This window comes from Sorex araneus, chromosome 3 (assembly GCF_027595985.1).
Source record: "Sorex araneus isolate mSorAra2 chromosome 3, mSorAra2.pri, whole genome shotgun sequence".
Taxonomy (NCBI): domain Eukaryota; kingdom Metazoa; phylum Chordata; class Mammalia; order Eulipotyphla; family Soricidae; genus Sorex; species Sorex araneus.
The window spans coordinates 151,669,023-151,681,609 of NC_073304.1; the positions used below are offsets into that span (position 1 = coordinate 151,669,023).

The 12,587-nt window shown below is 47.4% G+C and overlaps 1 protein-coding gene across 2 annotated transcripts in view; it reads left to right on the forward strand.

Annotated features, from left to right (window-relative positions):
• Positions 1-6,459: 6,459 nt before the first annotated feature.
• The window catches only part of POGZ (pogo transposable element derived with ZNF domain), a 48,546-nt gene continuing 42,418 nt past the window's right edge, over positions 6,460-12,587 (forward strand). For both annotated transcript variants that reach the window (XM_004618093.2, XM_004618094.2), the window contains exon 1: positions 6,460-6,701. The gene's annotated coding sequence lies outside the window, so the exon portion shown is untranslated. The remainder of the gene's footprint in view (positions 6,702-12,587) is intronic.

Consider the following 12,587-nt stretch of genomic DNA (forward strand, 5'->3'; position numbering starts at 1 on the left):
TTTAATGTCCACAGTTGTGTTCTGGAAATTATCCATGGCTATAATTAATAAACTACAAACACTATTAAATTAGCAAAGAACATATCCTAGAGAGAAAAAAAAGAATCTTTGATTAAATTTTACTTTGTAATGTAATTGTGATAGATGTGCCACAGATGTGTCACGTGTGTCTAAGAAGCAATCCAATTCACTTTTCTATGACGTTCTCTGGAATCAATCTAATTATTTGATAATTATACCTGCTCAACTCTTTAGCAACAACCTGGATATAACAAGTATACTTTTTGCTTCTGGGACACTCTTAAAGAAAACCAATTAAAATTTAACCAAGTTATTATCTTCCAAGCAATTATAGTAAATTCTTGATGACTGATGAAATAACACATGTAGCTCATGCTATTTTTTGTTTGCTTTTGGTTTGGGGGCCGTACTTGGCTGTGCTCAGGGCTTACTCCTGGCTCTGCGCTCAGGGATCACTTCTGGCAGCACTCAAGGGACCATATGGGATGCTGGGGATTGAACCCAGGTCAGCTGCGTGCAAGGCAAATGCCCTTTCCGCTGTTCTATTCATATAGTTTGAAGGGTTGGAGTGATATTATAGCGGGGAGGGTGCTTGCCTTGCCACCTTGCACATGACTGACCTGGTGTGATCTCCGGAACCCCAGATGATTCCCCAAGCCTGCCAAGAGTAACTCCTGAGCGCACAGCCTGGGGTAAATCCTTAGCACAACCCTCCGAAACCCTAAAAAAATAGAATATATATGTCATATATATTACATATAGTTTAGATATATTATCACTGTCACTGTCAGTCACTGTCATCCCGTTGCTCATCAATTTGCTCAAGCGGGCATCAGTAACATCTCCATTGTGAGACTTGTTACTGTTTTTGGCATATCGAATACGCCACGGGTAGCTTGCCAGGCTCTGCCGTGCGGGCGAGATACTCTCGGTAGCTTGCCGGGCTCTCCAAAAGGGATGGAGGAATCGAACCCAGGTCGGCCGCGTGCAAGACAAATGCCCTACCTGCTGTGCTATCGCTCCAGCCCAGATATATAATATATGACATATATACATATGTATATACAGTTTGAAGGCAGAGACCTTCGATTACTTCTTACTGAAATCTAAAGCATAACTCTTCTTGAAACCCAGTCAGAAAACTTCCTCTGGCTGTTTCCTGGGGCCTCACCTTCTGAGTCCCTAGGAAAGTCTCCATTTCCTCCAACCACAAGGCGACAGCAAATAATACTTCTATTCTAGCAGCCGTCTGCAAGTTCCCCAGATGTCGCTCAGCACCAGTCAAACACAACTCTAGTCCTGAAAACACCCCTGTCAAGTGAGACACTCATTGTCTTCCTTTCAATCTATCACATTGCCTCACTGGACTCCTAGTGTCAGTACAATCAACTGTCAATCATTTGAGCAAGGAACTGTCTTCCCCAAAAATGAGGTGCTTACTTCGAATCCTCTGAGTGTGTGTTGGGACATTGGGGTGTTTATTTAGTTTGAACCACACCCAACAATGCTCAGGGTTGACTTTTGGTTCTGTGCTCAGGGATCACCCCTGGCAGTGCTTGGGGGATCATAGGGGTGTTGGGTGCAAGGTAAGTACCCTCCCAGCTGAACTACTGCTCCAGCACTGGAGTGCTCATTTTAAAAGAAACTTCACATTGTGCTCCACAAAGCCATTTTTCCAACAGGACTAACCAGGACTCACCTCAAAGCCTCTTCATTCCCGAGCCTGGATGTTCCGATCAGCTACACAATGATGGGGTGAAAGGCACCTCCAGTGTCAGCTTCTGAAGACATGTTGAAATCTTTTTTCTTTTTTTTCTCTTTTATTTATTTTATTTTTTTGCTTTTTTTGGGTCACACCCAGCGATGCTCAGGGGTTACTCCTGGCTCTGCACTCAGGAATTACTCCTGGCGGTGCTTGGGGGACCATATGGGATGCCGGGGATCGAACCCGGGTCGGCCGTGTGCAAGGCAAACACCCTACCCGCTGTGCTATCGCTCCGGCCCCGAAATCTTTTTTCTTAAGACATAGGCTCATCCAATTTTCTGCTTGTATCAGAAACCAAACACTAAGGAAGCATATAAATGCTCCAAAACCTTGCAGAAAAGAAATGCTCTCCTGCTACCTGAGAAATGCCCAGTTTGGGATTTCAATTAACTTCTGGCCTTTTCCTAGAAAGCCATCCGGAGATGATTCCGTTTTTCTAAGTTAGTTACTGAGACTACTCTTTAGCAACACCATCGGGACCCAGTTTCTTCAATATCCCAAACTGGATGGCTTCCAGGGTCGTCCCAGAGGCGGGAGGAAGGAAGCCAGATGTGCCTCTACTCACACATATAGTTGCATGCAACTGACTTTCAATCCAGGTTACTCATTCTGCTGCTCTAGTTTCCCGTAATTATCAAGATGGTTCAAATATGAGCAAACCCATGGCAATCAGCTCTAGAAGCTTTGTGTTAGTTGATGACAGCAAAATGTCAGTGCTGGTCACATGAATGAGTGGCCACCAAGAGCGGCCATCAAGAGAATGTTTCTGTTTGAGGTATTTTGGTTTTTGGTTGGATGACTGGTTTTTAGGCCACATCTGGCTCTGTTCCAGGGTTATTCCCAGCCGTGTATTCAGGAATTACTCCTGGAGGTGCTTGGGGAACCAAGTGGTTTGCTGGGAATAGAACTTGGGTTGGCCACATGCAAGACAAGAGCCGTACCATGGTATTATCATGCCAGCCTCTGGGAGACCGTTTCTGGAAACAGATTTGTATGTTGTTCCAGGTACTAAGTTCCATGCATAAATTCCTATCATTGAGACATTCCCATCTCAGGAAATAGACCAAGGTGGTACTATTTGTTTTCAAATTCCCCAAAGTTATAAACAGGCCTGCCCTGACTCCTTCCATCTACCATCTGGCTCTTGATGGTCCTCCCAGGCTGAGGCATGGATAGGCAATTTTTATAATAGCAAAGAGCTTGCTCCGTTCATGGATTGCCTATTGGTTTCTATTCCTTTTTCCTGAGTTCTTTCCTCAAAGGTGCCTCCAGCCCCTGAATAACTTTTTTTTCCTTTTTGGGTCACACCCAGCGATGCACAGGGGTTACTCCTGGCTCTGCACTAAGGAAATACTCCTGGCGGTGCTCGGGGGACCATATGGGATGATGGGAATTAAACCTGGGTCGGCTGCGTGCAAGGCAAACACCCTACATGCTGTGCTATCGCTCCAGCCCCAACCCCCTGAATAACTTTGACATTCATCTGGACATTCTTTTATTTTCTTGTGGTAAGCATAGCACTGCGTCTCACAAATTCTGTCAGCCATTATGGGCCACATCATCTCACAGGGAACAAATCAAATTACAGAAAAATAGGTCACAAAGTAAACAACACCCAGCAGAACTCACTTAGCTGAAGTTGCAGCTCCACACTGTCCACCCCTGCCCAGCCCATGAGCATCTCTCTCTGGAATGACTGCAATCACCTCCTAAATAGCTATCCCAACTATGCCCATTCCCTGCCAGTTATTCTCCATAAGCAGCCAGAGTAATTCTTTAAAAAGAAGAAAAAATACTTTTGATGGTGCTTGGGGACCATATGGCATGCCAGGGATCAAACCCGGATCAGACGTGTACAAGGCAAGTGCCCAGCCCACTGTAGTATCTCTCTGGCCCTTACTGATTTATTTCTCTTTTTGGATCACACCCGGCGGTGCTCAGGGGTTACTCCTGGCTCTGCACTCAGGAATTACCCCTGGTGGTGCTCAGGGGACCATATGGGATGCTGGGAATTAAACTTGGGTTGGCCGCATGCAAGGCAAACGCCCTAGCCGCTGTGCTATTGTTCCAGCCCCACCACCAAAAGTAATTACTGAGCACAGAGCCAGGAAAAACCCCTGAGCATTGGTGGGTGTGGCCCCTAAACAAAAATAAACATCATTTCTCTCTCAAAATCTTCCAATATCTTCACTCTCACTAAAAGTAAAACCTGAAGGGTCAGAGATATAGTATAGTGGGTAGGGCACCCAGGTTCGATTCCCCCGCACCCCAGAAGATCCCCTGAGCACTGCCAGAAGTAATTCCTGAGCGAAGATGAGGAGCAAGTCCTGATCACTGCTGGGTGTGGAAAAAAAAAGTAGAACTTGAATCTAGCTTCACTTTCTTAGTACTTTGCCCAAATATCACCTTAAGTAAAGCTTCTCTGACTAGCCCACTTAACCCTGGCTCATACTCCCAAGACCCCCGTCCTACCATAGCACCTACCAACTGATCATGTACTATATATTTATTGTGTGATCTATGGCAGATCTATGGTATGTTCCAAGAAGACCACGCCCCCACTTTCTCTCCCATGTGCCTTTCTTACAGTATGATATTTCTGCCGCTCCACTTGAGAGATGGTATCCCGCTCCTGAATCAAGCTTGGGAATGATGCTAGGTGACTACAGAGGCCAGGTCACTAAAACATCTGGCAGCTTCTACCTCTCTACCAGGTCTTCTGGGAGCACTCCAACTGGGAACTCAGCCACTGTGATCTGAGGAATCCTGGGGCCTCATGGGAGAGGCCTAGAATTGACTGTTCTGGCCACAAGTCTCAGCTGCAGTCCAAATTAAGATTCATCACCAGCTCCCAGACATGTGAGGAAGCTCCTGAGACTATGTCAGTCCCAGTGATCACTTAGGAGTCTCCAAGAAAGGGCTGCATTGTTTCATCTTACACCTTCCAGCCTCATGAGAAACGTGGTACTCCCCACACACTGAACAATGCCTGGCCTAGAGTAATAAATCTTGATTGGATTTACGCAAGCATGGTGCATTATGAGTGTGCTATATAGTTGGCAAATAGTGCATAGTGAAATCAGCAGGGCTAACACTCGTTGGCAGAGAGTTGAAGCTGGCATGTAGGAAAACTGTTTCAACAAAAGTATTTCAGAGGTTAATGATACGGTGAATTATAATAATAAATAGAAGAAAGCATAAAATAAGATTAAAACTTCTTGTAGAAATTTGTCTCTTGGTGATCAATTGCCTAACCACACCCAGGACTTTTACAGATTAGGTCTGGAAAGACTTCAGAAGTATTTTCAGCAGCATTAATGATTCTTTCACTTCAAATACTGTAGTTCTTGGGGCTGGAGAGATAGTACAGTGGGCAGGGCATTTGCTTTGCATGTGTCCAATCCAGGTTCAAACCCTGGTGTCCCGTATGGTTCTCCAAGCACTGTCAAGAGTAATTTCTGAGTGTAGAGCCAGGAGTAACTCCTGAGCATCGCTGGGTGTGGGTCCTAAGAAAGATTAGTTGAAACCATTCTTAGTTTTGGTATAGTTCAATGAAATGGGTCACTGTATGTGTGTACATGTATGTGTATATGCTATTTGTGTATTCATGTACTGCACAGCACACCTACTCATATGCATGACACACCATTTGAAAAGCCAGTTCAGTGGCCAGCTTTCAGAGTCTGGAAGTTTGCATGGAGTGGGTAGTAAGAAGGAGTTAATGAGGCACACGTTTCCCCAACTGTACCCAGTACTTTGATTAAGCATTTGGTCTGGAGCAAATATTTGTGTACTGCTTAAAAAGCAAAGATACTCTCAAATCTATAAGAAGATAGGAAAAAGTTATTTCAAGAGATAATAAAAGACAAAATTTCTTAGTTACCTGGAAAAAGATTACTTTTTGTTGGAGGAAAAATAACAGGTGGATGGTTAGGAATGGATTAATTAATTTCTTTGGGCCAATCCATCTTAATCTTGATTGGCGCCAAAGGGACGGTTGTGGAATCTATGGTTTCTTAAAATCGAAGAACTGAGCAGTGAATTAGCTTGATAAGCAATTATATGGGCTTCTTTCTGGAATACAGGGGGGTTCAGGGTAAAGAAAAAGGCTTTTTAAAGTTCTTGAGTACTGCCATAAGGCTAGATGGCTGAATGCCTCTTGAGGAAAAGAGGAAAAAAAGGAAAAATTTTGTTGCCTTTGTTCCATTGACAGTTGATGGTGGCACTGGGTCTCACCATCTGAGGATGAGGTCCCCCTCTTAAGATACAAAGCTTGAATGAAAAGTGGGGAGATCCCCAAATTTCCCTATAAAGTCCAGACAAATGAAATGGAGAATCTTTTCTTTGGAAATTCCATTCTTTTCACTAAAACCTACATACTGCCTCTGAAGCTAGTTCTTCTTCTTTTTTTTTTTAATTAAAAAAATGTTTTATTTATTTATTTATTTATTTGCAAGCCCAGACAAACTTGACTAGAAAAGAAGCCCAGGCAGGGGTTAGGATGAATCCGTGACGTGCCCCACGTCCCAGCCAATGGCAGAGCACCGAGAGGGGGAGGGCGGAAGTGACGAGCAGTATCCCTCCGCGGGGCGAGAGGGTCGGTGGGGGGAGTCGGCGTCTCTCTCCCCCGCGCCAGCTCCCGTACACGGAGCCGCATTCCTTGGCCCCCCCACCCCCTCCCTCGGGGCCCCCCCGCCCCCCTCGGGAAAATAAATCCATCCCCAGTCACAGCACTCGAAGGAGGCTGCCTTCTACCCTCGGGAAGAGGCGCGCCGCACGCTCCCTCTGCTCCGTCGGCCCCCAGCCCCCGCGCCCGCCCCTGCTCCCACCCCCTCGCCCGGCGGCGGGTGCAAGGTCCCTTTAAGGCGCCGGCGCCGGCCTCGGGTCAGACCAGCGGCGGCGACGACCACGGGAGGTGAGTGAGCGCGAGCGCGTCTCCCCACCCCCTGCCCCGGGGTTCCGTTATCTGCCCGGCGCCGGCGGCACGGCGAGACAATGAGAGGGGGATGGGGCGGGCGTGGGGGCGGGGGCGGCGGCGGGGCGGCGGGCGCGCGTGTGGGCGCGTGGGCGCGCGCGCGCGTCTGAGGGGCCGCGGGCCCGGCCGGGAGTTCCCGGCCCCGCCGCCGCCGCCGCCCCCGCCCCCTGCCGCGCGCGCGCTCGCGCCCCGGCCCTCACGGCGCGACGCCCCCACGCACGGCCGGGCGGGCGTCTCGCGAAGTGGGCGGCGCGGGCGGCGCGGGGGCGCGGCCTGACGTTTCGCGGCCTCCCCGCCCCCACCGCGCGGGAGCGAGCGCCCGGCTGCCGGCGTCCCCGCGCCCCTGCCCGCCGCCGCGCGCGGCTCCGCCCCCGGCCCGCGCCGCTCGGGGATGGCGGCGTGATTTGTAACCGGGAGGGGCGTCCGGGGCTGGGGCGGCCGCTGTCGGATCCTGCCGCGGTGGGCGCCATGTTCCTCCCGGGACTATTTTGTGCAGATTGTTCGCCCCTTTCGGGGAGGCGCGGGGCACCTGCCCTCTGAGCGCGCCCCGCCCCGCCCGGCCCGGCCTGTCCGCGTGACCTCGGGCCTCCGTCGCTCGCCCGTTACTGTTTTCCAGCTGGAAAGACCGTTGTCCACTCTCGGCGCAGCCGGCTCTCGCTGCCCGCCGGACCCCGGCCCTCCTGAGCGCCGAGGTCGCCCGCCCAGCCGCTCGAGGCCACGCGCGAGGGGTCTCTCCTGCCCCGGAGTTTCCCGTCTGGAGGCGGGGCAGGGGGCAGGTGCGCCGGTGGGAAGTATAACCCCGAACTGGGGAACGCGCTCTGGGGAGCGCCTGGCATCATCTTTGTGCCAGTGCTGACGCGTGCCGTGGAGTTGGCGGGGACTGTCCCCCAGCAAGGTGCCGCCAGACGAGCGTTCAGGACGAGGTGCGCCTGCAGTGCCACCTCCCCCTTCTGAAAAGAATGAAATGGCGAGTTGGTGCTTTCTCTGTCCCTGTGTTGGGGGCATGTCACAAACTAAAGGAACTTAGAGACTCGGACCCTCGGGGTGGTCAGGGTTCAGTGATGCGTCCAAACCGAGTGACGGCTGAGGAAAGCGGTGCTAGAGGGTGACCCGCTGACCTCTGAGCTTCTCCAGACCCTTCTGGGAGGTTGGGCGACCGAAGCTTCCGCAGTGGTGCTGAGACGCTCCTTTTCTCCAGGGCGTGCTCTGAGGTCCGAGAGCACCCCTGCTGCACTAGTGGCCGTAGTTAAGACTGGACAAGCGACCTGGCCTTAATGCACAGTGCCTCCACTCCAGTCCCCCACACCGTGCGGTTGTGTGGCTCTAGAGCACTGACTCCGTGGCCCGTTACCTCCACTGTGCTCCGGAGCTTTTAAAGCGGTCCCCATCCACCCCACCCCTATTTTTCAAAAGTACTCGTGAAGCGATGAGAATGGCTTAAGAAAGCCAGAGCAATAGTCCAGTGGGTAGTGGTTTGCTTTGCACGCGCCCAACCTGGGTCGATCCACACATCCTGTGTGGTCTCCCGAGCACCACCATTACCAGGAGTAATTCCTGAGTGCGGTAGCACCGCAGGTAGGGTGTTTGCCTTGCACACACGGCCGACCGGGGTTCAATTCCTCCGTTCATCTCGGGGAGCCCGGCAAGCTACCGAGAGTATCCCTTCCGCACGGCAGAGCCTGGCAAGCTACCCGTGGGGTATTCGAGATGCCAAAAGCAGTCACAACAAGTCTCACAGTGGAGACGATACTGGTGCCCGCTCGAGCAAAATCTATGAACAGCGGACGACAGTGCTACAGTGCTATTCCTGAGGGCAGAGCCAGGAGCTCTGAGCATCGCCAGGTGTGACCCTCCCCCCCCAAAAAAAAAGATTATTAAAAAATAAAGATATTGGAAAAAAACGCAGTTGAGGTTAAGCGGTAGTGTTTGTCTTTCATGCTGTCAGCTCCAGGTTTGACCCCGGCACCCCATCTGGTCCCCTGAGCCCCTCATGGTGTGGCCCCCAAACAAATTAAAAACAACAGTTTTTTGAGTACATGTCATTGTAGTTCAAAAGAATCTGACCAAGTGGAAAGTAAATACGAAGTTCTTACCTGCCTATCAACGTGTTATTTGTGTCAAGTGCGGGTGAGATTTTTCTGAGTTGCTTGTTTTTAAAGAACATTTTTATTTGAACAACTGACAAAAGTCTAGTTTTTCACACTTGTGTGTTTCGCAGATGTTTTCTTCAAATGTGAGCTTTTCTCCTTAAAGAAAGTGGTTGTTGAGAGGCGGGGCTGTCAGCTGGGAGGGCTCTTATGTGTTTATAGCACTACATGGCCAGAAGTAACCCCTGGACATCTCTGGGTGTGGCCCAGAAGCAACAACCCAAAAAGTAATTGTTACCAATAATAAAAATTTAAAAATTTTGGGGCCGGAGCGATAGCACAGCGGGTAGGGCGTTTGCCTTGCACGCGGCCTACCCGGGTTCGATCCCCGGCATCCCATATGGTCCCCCAAGCACCGCCAGGAGTAATTCCTCAGTGCAAAGCCAGGAGTAACTCCTGAGCATTACTGGGTGTGACCCAAAAAGCAAAAAAAAAAAAAAATTAAAAATTTTATCTTTAATCATGACTTATGAAGTTGTTGATAGTTGAGTTTTAGGCATATCATATTTCAACACCAATTCCACCACCAGTGTCAACTTCACCAGTATTCACATATTTAATTGCCTCCCCCCCAAAAAAAAAGAATTAAAATTTGACAGCTTCCCAGTCTTTTATTAGTGCTAGGGATGGACATTTTTATATTGTCTGATGAAAACGTATCTTGTCATCAGTGATTTTAAGAGTGTACTCTTATAGGACCTATTGTTATTGGTTTTGGCATATCGAATACGCCATGGTAGCCTCCAATCGTTAGGAACGATGAGTAAGGAGAGGGTGCTAAAATCTCAGGGCTGAGTGTAATAGAGACGTTACTGGTGCCCGCTTGAGTAAATTGACGAGCAACGGGATGACAGGAATACTCTTACGGGCCCTAGACCAAAAGTTAAGAAGACTTTTTCCCCCTGGCTCTGAAGGAAAAAGAAAAAGATTTTAGAATCACTGGTGGTCTTTTGAGAATCTAAGTTGTCTCCATCTAAGAATTTCTGGTGACTTTACAAATGTTTGTCACTTCAGCATTCCTGATTGAGGCTAATGGAAGCTGCAGTGGATCTGAGGAAGCATTCCACAGCAGAAAAGCTTGGCTTGAATTCTGGCTGGGATATTTATTGACTTCAGGACTAGTTCCCTTATTTCTCTGCCCAATTGTAGTTCCTTGTTTCTGAGTAATAGTAAGACACACAAGAAGACTTTCTATCATGGTCCCATCCCACCTTTTTGCAAGAGTTTGGCATAAAATCTGCCCGGCTTATCCATCACTTAATCTTGTTTAACTTCCAGTTTGACCTCATGTAAAATGTGTTATTTAGAAGCTAGATAAGTATATAGAACATTATAATGGTTGGCCATCTGACAATAAAACAAAATGTATTTTAGACGATGTCTCATTATTTTTTCCCCTTACATGTTCTTTTTATTAACAGTGTTGAACTTAGAGATTTCAATTGCAGACTGGAGCACAGGGGGCCCCAGATTTGAGGACTGGACTCATGGTCTCCCAGGAACCAGTGGGTGGGGCAAACAAAATTATAAGCCTAGGGTTAGTGGATGTCTTTGTCATGATATCCGCATTATAAGCTTTGGTAGTTTACTTTGTAACATAGAGCCATAACCATAGAAACTTAATTTCACATGTAAGGGGAGTAGGTAGAGAGGGAAATAAACTGAAGTATTGCTAATATTTAGTGGAGTTAAACAAAAAAGTAGGAATAAATTTAGACAATGTCAGTGAAAAAGCTTTTCTTGGAAGAAGGATTTCAGAATTTTGAACCCTTTTAAAAAATGAGTTTAGTATTTTATTTTTTAAGCATACAACTAATATTTGAGTACTTGATAGTGTTTTTGAATTTTGCTGGTAGCTACGTGAACTGTTTGAGGAATATTAGATTTAGATTACTTTTACTTAAATCTAGTGATAAAACACCTGGCTTTTGGCCTTGGGGTTGTGTACTTATTCCAACACCAGGGAAACAATAAACAACATTGTGACTCATTTAGGAGGTTCTACAACTGTAAGATTTTGTGACAAAGTGGACTATCCAAAAGAGTAAGTAGATTTAACAATAATTTGTTTTATATCCATAGTAAAACTTGAGTCCTGTAAGTTTTCCGGAATTAATTCACTTTGAAGCCAAAAATCTTGAACACATAAATGCCTGTTTTGAAGACTGACAGGTTTTCCTCACCTGGAACAAGAGAGCATAGTATTGTTAAATCTGTTTATCCCTTGAAACATTTTTCCTGTTTCAGATTATGTTCTTTTTTGTTCATGTGTTTTGTTTTATGTTGCTTGGAATGAAAACCATTACCTCCCAATGGGAGACAGGTGCTGTACCTCTGAGCATCATCCCCATCTATTCCGAATGGGTTCTCCTGTGTAACATGCATGCATCCTTTCTAAGAAAACGTAAAATAATCCTTAAATAGCTTGCTAATTTAAGTTGTCCCCAAAACATCATGGCTTTTTATAAACTGGAATACAGTGATCATGTGTTGCATTTATTTTTCTTCTGCTCCTCAACTTCCCCCACCCCCAGCACTCAGTAATCACTCCTGGCAGCTCTCGGGGGACCTTATGGGCTGCTGGGGATGAACTAAGGTTGGCTGCCTACAAGGCAAGCGACATACCAGCTATACTTTCATTTTTCTGCTTTTTAAACATTTTGTGTGGTCTCCTGACCTTGTATATGTGTGTGAATGGTGACATTTTTAAAGAGAAAATGTTCATATTATAGACTGCTATATTGGTTGCTTATTTCTTTAAATAAATGGAATGGCCTATTTTGTGGAGTTCTTTTTTTTTTTTTTAAGTGTTTCTGAACTAAATCTTAATCATCGTTTAGCCAGTTGCAGTCCCTCAACTACTGTTGTGTTTCCTGTGCATTGGATCTTGGATTTAGGGTAGGGGGAGGTGCTGGAATCAAAGCCAGAGCCTGCCTCATATACAGAGGCATTTTCCCTCCCACTCCCTCAGCTATGTCCCTAGTCCCCGAAAGTGAAATTCAAATGCTTGCTTTGAGTGAGGGTGAACATTGACAGTGGTGTTTCTTGTTTTTAACATGAAAGCCACAGACAAAGCCTGTAAACTGGTAGAGTTTGGATTACTGGCTAACAATTTTCTGTTTAAACTTACCACAGTCATAATCTTTGACTTTTAAGTAAGAGATACCTGTGTAGCTTAAAGTTTATATATAACAATACAACTTTGAGAAGCAGAGAAATATGCTTACATTCCTGCCCTCTGAAAAAATGAGTTAAAAGGACTGGGCTGGAGTGATAGCAGAGTGGGTAGGACGTTTGCTTTGCACGCGGCCGACCCAGGTTCAAATCCCAGAATCCCATATGGTCTCCCAAGCACTGCCAGGAGTAATTCCTGAGTGCAGAGCCAGGAGTAACCCCTGTGCATCGCCAGGTGTGACCCAAGACACCTGCAAAAAAAAGCAAAAGCAAAAAAACCCCCAAAAGTTGAGGGACAGGAGAGAGTCTCAGAGCTCAAGTGCTGGCCTTGCAAGCAGCTAGCCGCAGTTCCATTCCTGGTAGTGCATGTGGTTCCCTGAATAGTGATGGGAGTGAGCCCTGAGCATAGCCTCTAATCACTGCCAGGTGGGCCCCCCCAAAAAAAACAAGTTCAGAGGGCAAGAAGATTTGACATTTAACAAAAGCAATCCATTAAAGAATTATG